Raw genomic sequence first — 16,690 nt, forward strand, 5'->3', positions numbered from 1 at the left:
GTAGGTATATTTTCTTTAGAAGCTTTGGACTCGCTCATTGCTGGGTTATGAAGCCCTTCTTAAGCGGTCCCACTTCGTAATGCGATTGCGTTAGCTTTCCCTCGAGGGTTGGGTTGAGGTTGTCCAGGGAATTGTCCTCCAGGTGTAGTTTGTGGGGCTTGGTTTTGTGCTACCTGTGAGATCTGGGTTTCAAGCATATTATTATGAGTAGTTATCTGATCAACCTTAGTCCCTAATTGTGTTATCAGTTCGTTTACGTGAATGTTCTGGTTTATGAATTCTTTATTTTGCTGAGTCTGACCTGATATAAAGTTCTCCATGATCTTCTCAAGGTTAGGCTTCTAGGGCACAAATTGCATAGGTTGATTTGGTTTTTGGGCTTGATAACCTTGTGGTCTTTGAGGTTCATAGTTTTGGATAGGGTTCTGGTTTTTATAGGAAAAATTCGAGTGATTCCTCCATCCAGGGTTGTAAGTGTTTGAAAATGGGTTACCTTGGGCGTCATTCACTTGGTCGGTGTTCAGGTCGTTCAAAAGGTTACATTCCGCCGATTCGTGTCCTTTAGATCCACAAAGTTCACACTCTGTGTGGACTACCGCTGCAGTGTTAGATTTTATAGAAATATGTTCGACCTTAAGGGCTAAAGCGTCCATTTTCGCTTGCATCATGTCCATAGAACTTATCTCATGTATTCCACCTTGAGTCTCCTTTTTCTCTATTGATGCTCGTTCATTTCCCCATTAGTAATGGTTTTGGGCCATATTCTCAATTAGGTCACAAGCTTCAGGATAAGGTTTGTTCATCAACGCGCCACCAGCGGCAGCGTCGATACTCATCTTTGTGTTATAATGGAGTCCATTGTAGAAGGTATGAACGATCAGCCATTGTTCTAGGCCATGGTGAGGACAGACTCTTAACAGCTCCTTGTATCTCTCCCAAGCTTCAAAAAGTGATTCTCCTTGGTTTTGAGTAAATCTAGTTATTTGGTTTCGAAGAATAGCAGTCTTACTAGGGGGAAAATATCTAGCAAGGAATACTCTCCTAAGGTCTTCCCAGGTAGTTATTGAGTTAGTTGGAAGTGAATCTAACCATGAATGTGCTATATCCCTGAGGGAGAAAGGAAATAATCTTAAACGAATCGCATCAGGTGAAGCACCGTTGGATTTAAAGGTGTCGGCCAATTGGATAAAGACTTTTAAATGTTGATTTGGGTTCTCAGTAGTGAGACCCGCGAATTGGTTCTATTGCACTAATTGCAGTAAAAATGGTTTTAGTTTGAAATTTTTGGCAGGAATGAGGGGGTTTACTATACTAGAACTAGGTTCCTCATCAGAGGGATGGGCAAGTTCCTTAAGAGGTCTCCGGTCGCGATTCTCGGCCATAGCTTTCTTAATTTGGACGAGTAAGAGGCGTGTACGAGTGTAACATTCGGGTTCCGCTAAAGGATCTACAAAATTTCCGGTACTACGGGTTCTTCGCATTTACCGGTTAATAATGCCTTAGTATAGACGGTGTAACAACATGGTACGAAATTTGACGAAGTTGGTCCCCGGCAACGGCGCCAAAAACTTGATCGCTATATTCGCAAGTGCAGGAATCGCGTCAGAGTAATATAAAAGAATATCAATCCCACAGAGACCAAATCGTCAATCTATCGATTACTATTGTTACGATGTTTATCTAAGGCGGTACAAATGAGATAATGATGTCACAAAATAACAGTAAATAAAGAAATTGATAAATACAATGAAGATAAAGATAGACTTAAATGTATTTCACGTCGGTTAAACGATGTTTCGATTGTCTAAATAGAACTACTTATGGGGCAATATTTTCTACTCTTGAAAAGAGTCCACTTAACATGAACTGCCGCTTTCGCGTATTCAGAACCGAGTTTACCCTTAAATTAAGGCTTTTTATTGTCACTTATAAAAGGTGCGCATAACGCTAAAGTAGTAAACCTATTTTCAAGAAATAAGACTCGTAAGCTTAGTTGGAGAGTGATTTTGATTCGGAATGTTTTACCTAAGGAGTTTCCTGATTTTAAATCTATCAAAGCGTCCGAAAACAGTTTCAAAAATCGTTTTTCCTTAAAGTGATAAAAATTCCTAGTTAACTAAGCCGGGGTGCTTTGGCACTTCTTGAGTAGTCAAAATTAACCAAGTTTGTTTTAGAAGACTCGAATTAAGAATCAAAGCAGCCCCTAAAGCATTTCTACAGATGCAATATGTAAAACATCTCTTTAACCGTGATCCTTACATTCTAACCTTTGAAAGATTTAGCCAGACATGGTAATACAAACAATTTCAACGATATTGAACATCATGAAAAGAAGTTTAGAATGTAAGGCATGAAGAACAAGTAAAACGTGTAAAACAATTAAAACGAACAATAAAGATAATGGCGAGAAAATAAAATAAAGTAAAGACAATGGCAGAAAATTAAATAAAGTAAAGTATGACAAGGAATTAAATAAAGTAAAGCATGGAAAGGAATTAAATAAAGTAAAGCATGGCAAGGAATTAAATAAAGTAAGGCATGGCAAGTAAAATAAAAAGGCGATTAAATTAGAACCTGCTCCAAACGAAGGCTTTAAATCTGGTGCAAGGAAGTAAATAAACCTTTGACTTTGAAAATAAAGATGACAACAAAATCAAAATGCTCCAACTCAATTTCACTAAGGTGCGATAACCCCTCGATGTGACGGATTACCACTTTTACAGATGATATTATAGTCTTAGTGTTGTAAACTAAGTTGGATGATTTGGAAATAAACTAGAATGACCTATTTATAGAGGAATTCAGCAGCATGCAAAGACCAGGATGCCTTTCAACTTCTCTTTAGTGGGAATGTGAAATGCAAAGGTGGCGTCCGCCACCCCTCAATGGCGCCCGCCATATGAGTAAGTGGGGAAGTTCATGGGATCGTGGCAGTTTCCTCCTGGTTGAGGGCTGATGTGTCATGGATTTTCCTATAACGGCCGCCATGAGTACAATATTTGCCGAAAACCCTAATTTTTTGGTTTTTTTGCTTCGTTTCTTCTAAAAAGGTCCTAAAAGAGCTAAATACCTGAAAACAACACAAAAGAAAGCATAACACAAGCAAAATGATAATAAAGTCCTAAAAAAACATGTGAAATCCGAGTCAAAAACGCGGTGTGATTCAGTGTGATTATATGTATGCAAAAATAATCTTTGTGGGGAATATATATTGCCACAAAGGAAAAGAATCCGGAGAGACTAAAAGTCTGCAGGAGCAAAATGCATTCCATAAGGTAAACTCACTGGGGAGACAGAGACTCTAGGGATAAAAGTTATGCGTAGGCCAGGCTACGACCTGCTGGAGACACGAGGGGATTTTCCATGAAAATAGATCAATGGAAAGACTCGGTTTGGGGGGAAAAGAGAATCTGCATGTATTGGGATAACACCAATACAGCAAGAAACACCCGTCCGGGAAATGTGTAAATCAGAATGAGGTTGAAATACTCAAATGCAAAAGGGAATTCGATTTCACGAAGAAATATGAAACCAAACTCAACTGGGGAAGAAAAAACTTCAACACATGAGTAAAAAGAGATATATTATCTATTACCGGTTACTGGGTAAGAAGATAATACACTCGGACAGAGGGACAGAGGTTACTGGGTAATTTGTGGCAGTCCTCATTGATGCATGTTTGTAATATTTTGGGCTCTTAATGAGTTCCTTGGATTTGTTCATTATCTCAGCTATCACAGCTGTGTATGATGATGGTTTGTTTCTCCTGAACAATTATGTTTTAACATTTTTAATGTTATAACATCTGTGCTGACATTCTCTGCTAGGCTAATTGACATTTGTTTTGTCTAATTGGGCATCTTTGGTCAATTTTGACTAAAAAGAGGGAGAAGTGTTTATGTGGAACTAGAGCTGTGAGGAGATGTATGTGGCTGGACAGATGGACAGCTATTGTTAAACAGAATGTTGTTCTGTTTATAGATATCAAAGGGGATGTCTGATGTGGTGCACAGGTGTTGATGTTGAAGCAGATGTCAGAATGACATTCTGATTGTTACAGGTGTTGTTATTTTCATGGAGATGAATGCACAGATTTAGGGGGAGAAGTAGTACCCTTGTGCATTTGTGTGTCTTACTAGTTGCATCCATAACTAGTAATTCTGTTTTTGTTGCACAGATTTAGGGGGAGGAGAAGTACCCTTGTGCATGTGTGTATTACTAGTAACTATAGCTAGTAATTGTGTTGCTTCTGCTGCTGTTTAAACTGTTGTTTAACTGCTGATAGTTTCTCTTGTGAACAAAAAGGACAGATATATGTTTTAGCCAAAATTTGCCAAAGGGGGAGTTTGTTGATTCTAAGTGTTGGCAGCAATTTTGGTAAAACAAAGAGTGTTCACAAGATGTTATGTGTGATGTCTTAACATGAGATATCCTATATGTACCTGTTGGAGTTCAAGAACATGTTCATGCAGGATTGTTTCAGAATGTCATACACAAGGTCATGGCATCTGATATGTGTGTACCTGCTGGAGCTTAAATGAAAGACATGTTCATGTAGGATTGTTTCAAGATGTCATACACAAGGTCATGGCATCTGATATGGTTGTACCTGCTGGAAGTTATAAAAGGAATTATGGAATTATGCAGGATTTTTCCAGGATGTCAGACCTGATGTCATGACATCCTGTACACAGAATATTCAGTGTGAATGTCTGGTGTTTTGTGATTGCACAATTAATGGCAATCTATGTATGATTGAAGATCTGATTTGCAGGCGCATTCAATCATTGATTACAACCTGATTTACTTATTTTCCAAAGAGATCTAACCAGCTGTCATAAGAAGATTTGATTGGAAAATAGATTTAGGGTTTTCAAGATGTCCAAGCCCAGCTGAAAGCTTCTATAAAAAGGGACTTAGAAAACCTGTTTTACAACACAACCATTACTGAGCGAAATATAGAGAGAGAGCTAGGGTTTGTGTTTGTTTAGTCGTGAGACTTGTAAGCCATTCAAGTCATCTTTTGATGATTGAATTGGACTGATTTTTGGTTGTAATTTGTCACTCTAAAGCTGTTAAGCAAGAGTGTGTGTCTACTTGATCAAAGCTGTGAAGCAAGATCAAGTGTGTGTCTTCTTGATCAAAGCTGTGAAGTAAGATCAAGAGTGTGTCTTCTTGATTGAAACAGTGAATTAAAATCAAGAGTGTGTTATTGAAAAGTGTTTTCTTTTCTTAAGGGATTGTTGTTTAAGATCACAGGTGTGATTGTAGGGAAGTGAGTGGGTTCTCATATCTAAGAGTGCTTAGGTAGAAATTGCACGGGTAGAGATTAGGTGAGAAAGACTGTAACTTGTTGAAGTGTACGGAGAGTCTTTGAACTGATTCTATTTTAGTGAATTTCCTTCCTGGCTTGGTAGCCCCCAGATGTAGGTGAGTTGGACCGAACTGGGTTAACAATTGCTTGTGTATCCTGCATTACTATTCTCTATCTTTATTGTGTTTGCATTACTCAGATATTAGTATCGTGACATTACCTTCGACATCTCATATCTGATACCAAAATTTCAATTGGTATCAGAGCGGGTATCCTGCTCTGGTTCTGGGTGAGATCTAGGGGCAATACTTTCTGGTACAATGGAGAGAGATGGAGGATCTGTTCACAGGCCACCAATTTTGGATGGATCTAACTATGACTATTGGAAACCTCGAATGGTAGCCTTCTTAAAATCTTTGGATAATAAGGCTTGGAAGGTTGTGTTAACAGGATGGGTTCATCCAGTAATTACTAAGGAAGGAGCAGCCACAACTGACAAGAAGCCTGAAGAACAATGGTCCAAGGAGGAGGATGATTTAGCCCTTGGAAATTCTAAAGCATTGAATGCCATATTCAATGGGGTAGACAAGAATATTTTCAGGTTGGTAAACAACTGTGAAGTGGCCAAAGATGCTTGGGACATTCTCAAGACCACTCGTGAAGGCACCTTTAAGGTAAAGATGTCTAGACTTCAGCTGCTCACCTCCAAGTTTGAAAATTTAAGGATGAAAGAAGATGAAGACATTCATGAATTTCACATGAGTATCCTTGAAATTGCTAATGCCTCAGGAGCCCTGGGAGAGAAGATGATTGATGAAAAACTGGTAAGAAAAATACTCAGGTCACTCCCTACGAGATTTTCTATGAAGGTGACTGCCATAGAAGAGTCTCAAGACATTTCCAACATGAGGGTTGATGAGCTAATTGGTTCCCTCCAAACATTTGAGATGGGATTAAATGATGGTTCTGAAAAGAAAACCAATAGCATGGCTTTTATGTCAAACACAGAAGAGGAAAAGAGTCAGGAGGTTGATGAAGATTTGGTCAATGAAGTAGCAATGTTGGGAAAACAGTTTAATAAACTGTTGAAAAAGATGGATGTAAGATCTAAGGAAAATGTCAAGAACATCTCATCTGACATCAGTAAATCCAACAATGCTGGAAGAAGAGCAAGAACAGATGAGAAGCCCAAAGAAGGAAAATAGGTACAGTGCTAAGAATGTGATGGGTATGGACACATCAGGACTGAATGTGGAACCTACCTCAAGAAGCAGAAGATGAGTCTTGCTGCCACTTGGTCTGATGAGAGTGAAACAGAGGAGGCTGCAAATCTTGTGACTGCTTTGAAAGGAAGATGGGGATATGATGAAGACTCAAGTGATGATGAAGTAACCTTTGAAGAATTGGCCTCTACCTACACAAAGTTGTGTCACAAAAGTGTAAAGTTGTGCAAACAGGTTGAAAGTCAGAAGAAGGAAATAACTCAACTTGAGAATGAGAAGGTAGAATACTTGGAAACCATCTCCAAATTACAAACAGAAGCAGTGGTTCTGAATGCCAAGCTAGATGAAAATCAACAAGATGAAAGTCAGAAGATAGCACAGCTGGAGAGCGAGAAGGCAGACCATGTGAAAACCATCTCTAAGTTGAAAACTGAAGCCATGTTCCAAAATTCTAAACTAGAAGAGATGACCAAGTATGTAAGAATGTTGAGCAATCGATCTGACTCCTTAGACAAGATTCTCCAAACTGGACAAGTGACAGGAGACAAATCTGGCATTGGGTACAATGACTCAAAGCCTGAGAGCAGTTACACTGGTGCCAATCCTCAAGCCAAACCTAAGTGCATCCATAATAAAAGTAAACCTGTGATGTCACATCATATGTCACAGCACCAGAGGAGAAAACAGCAGAAGGGGAAACACCAAAGATGGAGATGCCATTATTGTGGGAAATATGGTCATCTGAAGCCTTTCTGCTATGAGTTGTATGGTTATCTTAGCCCTATTCATCATCGGAATCACTATCAACCTAGACCCAAACAGCATAGTCCTATCATCAAGAAGAAATGGGTTCCTAAGACTAATGTTACAAGTGTAATAGCTCACATTCCCCTCAGAATCTCAGCCAAAGAAGAGTGGTATTTTGATAGTGGATGCTCCAGACACATGACTGGAAACCAAGACCTGTTAACTGACCTGCATCATCATACCATAAACCATGTAATCTTTGGAAATGGAGCAAAGGGTGAAATCAAGGGAACAAGTAAGCTTGATTGTCTTGGAGTTCCTAAACTTGACAAGGTTCTACTTGTTAAAGGCTTGACTGCAAATCTAATAAGCATCAGTCAACTATGTGATCAAGGTCTGAATGTTAACTTCACCAAAACTAAATATCTAATTTTTAACAAAGATAGTGAAGTGATCATGAAAGGAATCAGGACCAAAGACAACTGTTACATATGGAGCTCTCAGATGGGTTATTCCTCAAAGTGATCCTATGTCAAAGAGGAAGAGATGAAGATAAATATAGTTGCTAGAAGAACCCTCAAGAATAGTGAGAGACAAGTCTGTGGGAAATGTCAGACAAAGATGTCACACCAGAAGCTCAGACTTAACCTCACTTCCAAAGGAGAAAAGGTCATGATGGCCCAAACCACTGAGAGGTTAGATCAAATAGGTGGACATGTGACTAGTTATATGCAGTCTGAAATTGGAGAGAGCCTTGTTGGAACTGGACCACCAAGGACTGTGTGTCTATCTCAAAAGAAAAGTACCAAGAACAATGTGGAGAAGATCGAGATGGAGAGTGAAAGGACTCTTGCTCCTACACATTTGAAAGATCAAAATGGGGTTGATGATGAAAATATATCTGAAGAGAGCAGCTGTTCTTAACTAAGTTGGATGGAACTGCTAATAATTGCATACAATGTCACACACGATGTCATGACATTGTATTATGACAACCTGAATATTGCAACAATGTCCAAAAATCATAGTCAGTACAGTTGGACTAAGTACTTTGTTTGTTGTCAACACTCTATTAGAAAATGTGTAAAAGATAAATCCATAAGTCTAAAGCATAAAATGCAATCAGTTGACAAGTTTGCAAGGGATTTGATTGATAATCATGTTGAATATGTAAGAGGGAAATTAGGGACTTGGATTCTTGAGAAAATATGGCAATTAATATGGAGTGGAAAAGGTAACAAAAATATTGCCTGCCCAATTAAAAGAAAGAGCCACATTAATAATGAATCATTCCCTAGTATTGGAAATAGTATCTATGTCATTTGCACGCTCTACCTGAACACAACTTTTTCCATCTTCATCAAACTACTCAGAGAACCTCTGTTATGGCAAAGAAATTTTCTTCAAAAGTTCAACAACATGTCTCAACATCCATCATCATCTAGCTCAAAACCCTTTCATCATACAAGAACTCCCTCCATGGAGTTTCTAGATGAAGATTTGATGGACGTGACTCCTCTGTGTATGATACCAGGTGACGCCCCAGGCCCCTCTTCCATGGCTGGAACAAAGCAAGGTAACATTTATGAAAAATCTCCTAATAAAGAGGACATGCACTTTACTGATCGTACCATAAGAAACCTAGTTACTAGGATTCTGAATGAAGAACATGGAGTCAAGGATATTTTTACCCCTCTATCCAGAAGGGACCCCTCTCCTGAGGTGGAAACCCAAGCTGAGAAAGATGATGACTCATCTAAGACAGAAAAGGAAGTAGCTGTTGAGGGATTATGTTCTCTTGGGAAAAATTTACCTAGCAAGAAACCAGCTAGCATGTCTCTTGATAATGCTGAGGATAATATTGATTTGGAGGAAGAGAGTTCAGAGGAAGAGGATGACACTTTGGTTCACCATGTTAAACCAAGTGCTGCTAGGAAATTGAAGACTAGGAAAGGAAAAACTGTGGCTAAAATGATGACATCCAGAACAGGGAAGAAGAATGCTGGTGTAGGACCCTCCAAATCATGGAGCAAGGTTGAGGTTAAGAAGAGGAAAGAAAGTGAGAGTTCTGACTCTGATGAGGATGTCGAAGACGATGTCCCAGACATCTCCCCTGCAAAAAGGCAGGCTGTTATGAAGTGTCCAGGAAAAGCTGCAGCTGTACACTTAGACAACATCTCTTTTCACTTAGAAGACAGTGCTGTAAAATGGAAGTTTGTAATTCAGAGGAGGGTAGCGGTTGAAAGAGAGCTGGGAAAAGAGGCTGTTGAAGTAAAGGAAGTCATGGATTTAATCAAGAATGTTGGATCGATGAAGACTGTGGTTGCTCTGCCCCATTGCTATGAGGGGTTGCTAAAAGAATTTGTTGTAAATATCCTTGAGGAGATTTCTGAAAGAAGCAGCAGGGAATTTTGCAAAGTCTTTGTAAGAGGTAGGTGTGTGAGATTCTTACCAACCATCATCAACAAGTTCCTAGGGAGAGGAACTTATGGAGGAGTGGATCTAGAGACTACAGACAATGAGGTCTGTAGGATTATTACAGCTGGCCAAGTTAAGGAATGGCCTAGTAGGAATCACCTGTCAGCTAGCAAGCTAACTGTCAAATATGCCATCTTGCACAAGATTGGTTCAGCTAATTGGGTGCCTACTAATCATATCTCTACCATCTCCATTAGTCTCGGAAGAATCATTCATGCAATTGGAACCAGGATTAACTATGATTTTAGGAAGTTTATGTTTTATCAAACTATCAGACATGCCTCCATAAATGATGTGAAGCTGCCCATTGCCTTCCCATCCATTATTTGTGGTATTATCTTGAGTCAACAACCAGGCATACTCAATGCAAATGACACTCCAAGCAGAAGAAAACCCCCACTATCCATTCATTATAAGCTGTTTGAGGGAAGTCATGTCAATGATGTTGTCATGACATCTACCAGAAAGGAGCCTACATCTCAAGGGAGTTTAATTGATCAGTTGAAGGAAACCTGCAAAGAACTGGAGAATGGTATTAGGGTTGCCAAAGCAAGAAAAGAGGCTTTGGAGGCTCTTATTAGTGGTCTAGAGAAGGAAGAGGTGGAGAAGGCTGGTGAGACCAAAGACTCAGATGCCAATACTTCAAGTGAGAGATCAAATGCTCAATCTAGTAGCAGCTCTGAAAGCTCTGAAGGTGAAGATGATACTTCTTCCTCTGATTAATGGCTCCTTCCTATGGTGGAGACTGGAATGCTATGGTGAAGTCTGTTGTGAAGATTGATGTGTTGGAAGCTGGTCTGATGCTGATGTTTGGAAGACTGAAGTTTTATTGTTTTTTTGAAAAATGTGTAATTTGTGGGATAACACCAATACAACAAGAAACACCCGTCCGGGAAATGTGTAAATCAGAATGAGGTTGAAATACTCAGATGCAAAAGGGAATTCGATTTCACGAAGAAATACGAAACCAAACTCAACTGGGGAAGAAAAAACTTCAACACATGAGTAAAAAGAGATATATTATCTATTACCGGTTACTAGGTAAGAAGATAATACACTCGGACAGAGGGACAGAGGTTACTGGGTAATTTGTGGCAGTCCTCATTGATGCATGTTTGTAATATTTTGGGCTCTTAATGAGTTCCTTGGATTTGTTCATTATCTCAGCTATCACAACTGTGTATGATGATGATTTGTTTCTCCTGAACAATTATGTTTTAACATTTTTAATGTTATAACATCTATGCTGACATTCTCTGCTAGGCTAATTGACATTTATTTTGTCTAATTGGTCACCTTTGGTCAATTTTGACTAAAAAGGGGGAGAAGTGTTTATGTGGAACTGGAGTTGTGAGGAGATGTATGTGGCTGGACAAATGGACAGCTATTGTTAAACAGAATGCTATTCTGTTTATAGATGTCAAAGGGGATATCTGATGTGGTGCACATGTGTTGATGTTGAAGCAGATGTCAGAATAACATTCTGATTGTTACAGGTGTTGTTATTTTCATGGAGATGAATGCACAGATTTAGAGGGAGAAGTAGTACCCTTGTGTATTTGTGTGTCTTACTAGTTGCATCCATAACTAGTAATTCTGTTTTTGTTGCACAGATTTAGGGGGAGGAGAAGTACCCTTGTGCATGTGTGTATTACTAGTAACTATAGCTAGTAATTGTGTTGCTTCTGCTGCTGTTTAAACTGTTGTTTAACTGCTGATAGTTTCTCTTGTGAACAAAAAGGACAGATATATGTTTTAGCCAAAATTTGCCAAAGGGGGAGTTTGTTGATTCTAAGTGTTGGCAGCAATTTTGGTAAAACAAAGAGTGTTCACAAGATGTTATGTGTGATGTCTTAACATGAGATATCCTATATGTACCTGCTGGAGTTCAAGAACATGTTCATGCAGGAGTGTTTCAGAATGTCATACACAAGGTCATGGCATCTGATATGTGTGTACCTGCTGGAGCTTAAATGAAAGACATGTTCATGTAGGATTGTTTCAAGATGTCATACACAAGGTCATGGCATCTGATATGGTTGTACCTGCTGGAAGTTATAAAAGGAATTATGGAATTATGCAGGATTTTTCCAGGATGTCAGACCCGATGTCATGACATCCTGTACACAGAACATTCAGTGTGAATGTCTGGTGTTTTGTGATTGCACAATTAATGGCAATCTATGTATGATTGAAGATCTGATTTGCAGGCGTATTCAATCATTGATTACAGCCTGATTTACTTATTTTCCAAAGAGATCTAACCAGCTGTCATAAGAAGATTTGATTAGAAAATAGATTTAGGGTTTTCAAGATGTCCAAGCCCAGCTGAAAGCTTCTATAAAAAGGGACATAGAAAACTTGTTTTACAACACAACCAATACTGAGCGAAATATAGAGAGAGAGCTAGGGCTTGTGTTTGTTTAGTCGTGAGACTTGTAATCCATTCAAGTCATCTTTTGATGATTGAATTGGACTGATTTTTGGTTGTAATTTGTCACTCTAAAGCTGTTAAGCAAGAGTGTGTGTCTACTTGATCAAAGTTGTGAAGCAAGATCAAGTGTGTGTCTTCTTGATCAAAGTTGTGAAGCAAGATCAAGAGTGTGTCTTCTTGATTGAAACAATGACGTAAAATCAAGAGTGTGTTATTGAAAAGTGTTTTCTTTTCTCAAGGGATTGTTGTTTAAGATCACAGGTGTGATTGTAGGGAAGTGAGTGGGTTCTCATATCTAAGAGTGCTTAGGTAGAAATTGTACGGGTAGAGATTAGGTGAGAAAGACTGTAACTTGTTGAAGTGTACGGAGAGTCTTTGAACTGATTCTATTTTAGTGAATTTCCTTCCTGGCTTGGTAGCCCCCAGATGTAGGTGAGTTGGACCGAACTGGGTTAACAATTGCTTGTGTATCTTGCATTACTATTCTCTATCTTTATTGTGTTTGCATTACTCAGATATTAGTGTCGTGACATTACCTTCGACATCTCATATCAGATACCAGAATTTCAATATCATAATAATTGAGCAAGTTATGATTCTTGGAAGTTGACCTTCTATCCAGGGCACAAACAAAATGACTTATAATCTTTCACCATAAAAAGTGACTTTCCAAGCAAAATTAGCTCTTGATGTCAACATGAAAGTTGTTTGAAATTCATAAAGAGTAACGTTTCTCTTGGAATCATTTTCTTATGACAAAAATTGTAGGATATATGGTCTAGGGAACCCTAGATTTGACCAGTTGACTTCCTCTGTTCAACCTCCTTGAACCAACTTGCAAACTTGAAGTTCCTTTGATATTTGGGCTCATGGAGAATCATATATGCTGAATATGGTGTATAATGAAGTATCCCTTGATATATTTGACCAAATGATAAGAAACTTGCTGAGGAAGTCATATAAGATACCCAGATGAATCAGGGCTTCCAAGACAAACAAGCTTCAAACTCTTGATGAATTCTTGATAAAAATGATAAATGAAGAACATGAGGATCCATATATGATGCTTTGAACCATTGTGAACCTTTCCTTGATTTATCTCTTTCATTGAGGGTCTCAAACTCTAGATATGAGCTTCATGAGGCATAGGTGGATGCACACACTTCCTGCAAAAGAAATGAAACTACACTAGACATATTTTTGGTATTTTGGTTAGTAAACAAATAAAAATAAATGATACAATCAAAAATGCTTGGTGATCTCTCCCAATACAAACCCAATGAATGACGGGTGATGAGGATACCAAGTGTGTGATCCCAATGCCTATGCAAATGATGAGATAACATGAGTGATCTTAGGGTTTAAATTAGGGTCTTAAAGTTCCTGCAAAACTATTATTGGAGAGGTAGATTTGCCTAAGATAATTGGTCCTCACGCTTTTTAGATCACATTCCAGGTTATGGACATTGAAGCAACACACAATTGTTTATTAGGTCACCCATGGATCCATGAGGCAGGGGCTGTCACCTCTACTCTTCATCAGAAGCTCAAATTTGTAAGGAATGGGAAATTGGTGATGATATATGGATAACGGGCTTTTATTGTGAGCCACCTTTCATCTTTCTCTTATGTTGAACCTGAAGATGCTATTGGAACCCAGTTCCAAGCCTTGTCTATTGCTGATATAGATATTAAGAGAAGTGGACCATCCATTTGTTCTCTCAAAGATACGCAGAAGGTGGTCAAGAATGGTGCAACTGATGGTTGGTGAGAGGTCGTGATTTTGCCAAAGAACAAGTCCCGAGAAGGTCTTGGTTTTTCTTCCTCGTCTATAAAGGTTGTCAAAAAGGACGTTGTCATACGCCCTATTCAATAAGTTTTCCACAGTGGAGGTTTCATTCATGCTTGTCTGCCTGAAGTCAGTGTTATTATAGAAGACGATCCTGAAAAGGGTTCACCAGACCTCGTTGTGCATGGAGTGGTTTGTCAAAACTAGACTGTTGTTGATGTACCATCCATTATACACATTTCTAAGTAATGTTTTGTTGTCCTGTCCTTTTACTCTGCCCAAGGAGAAAAAGTATTTTGTAGGGCTTTCTTTTTTAAAAAATGTGTCCTTTTGCTCTGCCCAAGGTAAAAGAGTTGGTGTCGGGATTTTGTTTTAAGATTTGACAATCATTAATAAAAGTTCCACCTTTTGATTTCCACGTTATTTGTTTTTACTTTTTGCTTTTTCCATAAAATGGTAATTCTAAAATAAAAAGTATATAATAATCACTTGCAACATTTGCATACACTCCCATATTTATCTGTTTCTAAATTCAAGCATAATCACATGTGCAGATTAATTCATGAAACATTCATTAAAAACCATGACCTTATGCCCTCTCCCAACTTTGAATTCCTGGTAGTTGAAGTTGAAGAGGAAAGTGCTAAAGAGATTCCTGATGAGATCTCCTGGTTAATCAAGCAGGAGGAAAAAACCATTCAGCCATACAAGGAACCAGTGGAGGTAATCAACTTGGGTTCAGAAGAAGATAGAAAAGAGGTGAAGATTGGAGCTTTGCTTGTTCCAATTGTCAAAGAGAGAATGATAGATCTTCTTAGAGAGTACGTGGATGTGTTTGCTTAGTTCTACCAAGACATGCCAGGGTTGGATACAGATATTGTAGAGCACCGTTTGTCTTTGAAGCTAGAATATCCTCCGGTCAAGCAGAAATTGAGAAGAACTCTCCCATATATGGCCATAAAGATCAAAGAGGAAGTCCAAAAACAGATTGATGCAAGTTTCCTTATCATGTTTGAATACCCTCAATGTCTGGCCAACATAGTGCCTATTCCCAAGAAAGACGGCAAAGTTCGAATGTGTGTCGACTACAGATATCTAAACAAGGCCAGTCCAAAGGATGATTTTCCATTACCACATATTGACATGTTGGTTGACAACACTGCTAAATTCAAGGTCTTCTCTTTCATGGATGGATTCTCTAAATACAATCATATTAGAATGACACCCAAAGATAGGGAGAAAACATCATTCATCATACCATGGGGGACAGTCTTCTATAGAGTAATGCCTTTCGGTTTAAGAAATGCTGGTGCAACATATAAAAGAGCCATGACAACTCTCTTCAATGACATGATGCACAAATATATTGAAGTATATGTTGATGACATGATTACTAAGTCCAGAACTAAAGAAGAACATGTGGAATATTTGTTGAAGTTATTTCAGCGCTTGAGAAAATATAAACTCCTCCTGAATTCCAACAAGTGGACTTTTGGTGTTCGATCAGGAAAGCTCTTAGGTTTCACTGTTATCCAAAGAGGAATTGAAGTTGATCCTGAAAAAGTAAAAGCCATTCAAGAAATGCTTGCGCCTAAAATTCAAAAGCAAGTGAGAGGATTTCTCGGACGTTTGAACTACATCTCCAGATTCATTTCTCATATGACTGCTACTTGTGGCCCTATATTCAAGCTTCTTCGAAAAGATTAGGTTTGTGTTTCGACAGAAGACTACCAAAAAGCTTTTGATAGTATCAAATAATACTTGCTTGAGCCTCTTATTCTGATTCCTCTAGTAGAAGAAATGCCTCTAATTATTTATTTGACTATATTGGAAGATTCCATGGGTTGTGTGCTCGGCCAACAAGATGAAACAAGTAGAAAAGAGCGCGTCATTTACTATCTGAGTAAGAAATTCACAGATTGTGAGTCTCAGTATTCTATGCTTGAGAAGACTTGTTGTGCCTTAGCTTGGGTTGCCCGTCGTCTCCGTCAATATATGTTGAATCATACCACTTGGTTGATATCCAAAATGGATCCAATCAAGTACATCTTTGAAAATCCTTCTTTTACCATAAGAATTGCTCGTTGGCAAATGCTTTTGTCAGAATACGACATTGAGTATCATACCCAGAGAGCCATTAAAGGAAGTATCTTGGCTGACCATTTGGTTCACCAGCCCATTGATAATTACCAATCTATCAAGTTTGACTTCATGAATGAAGATGTGATGTATTTAAAGGCAAAAGACTGTGATGAACCATTGCCAGATGAAGGGCCAAAGTCGGGGTCCCATTGGGGATTGATATTTGATGGAGTTGTTAATGCTTGCGGTAATGGAATTGGGGCCATAATTGTTACTTCTCATGGTTCCCACATTCCTTTTACCGCAAGGTTGACATTCAATTGTACAACCAACATGGAAGAGTATGAGGCTTGCATTATGGGTCTCGAAGAATCTATCGACTTGAGAATCAATATTCTGGATGTGTATGGAGACTCGACTTTGGTAATCAATCAGATCAAAGGAGAATGGGAAACTCGTCAACATGGTATAATCCCCTACAAAGATTATGCAAGGAGGTTGTCAACCTTCTTTAATGAAATTGAGTTTCATCATATTCCTCGTGAAAAAAATCAAATGGAAGATGCATTATCCACTTTGTACTCTATGATTATTGTGAACCGGGGGGATGATGTGCCCAAAAT

General features: G+C 38.6%; 1 non-coding gene across 1 annotated transcript; it reads left to right on the forward strand.

Moving 5' to 3' along the window:
- Positions 1 to 891: 891 nt before the first annotated feature.
- LOC127116993 (small nucleolar RNA R71) lies at positions 892 to 998 on the forward strand. Its single transcript, XR_007801758.1, has one exon. It is a non-coding gene; the product is annotated as a small nucleolar RNA R71 (small nucleolar RNA).
- The last annotated feature ends 15,692 nt before the right edge of the window (positions 999 to 16,690 follow it).

This window comes from Lathyrus oleraceus, chromosome 1 (assembly GCF_024323335.1).
Source record: "Lathyrus oleraceus cultivar Zhongwan6 chromosome 1, CAAS_Psat_ZW6_1.0, whole genome shotgun sequence".
Taxonomy (NCBI): Eukaryota; Viridiplantae; Streptophyta; class Magnoliopsida; order Fabales; family Fabaceae; genus Lathyrus; species Lathyrus oleraceus.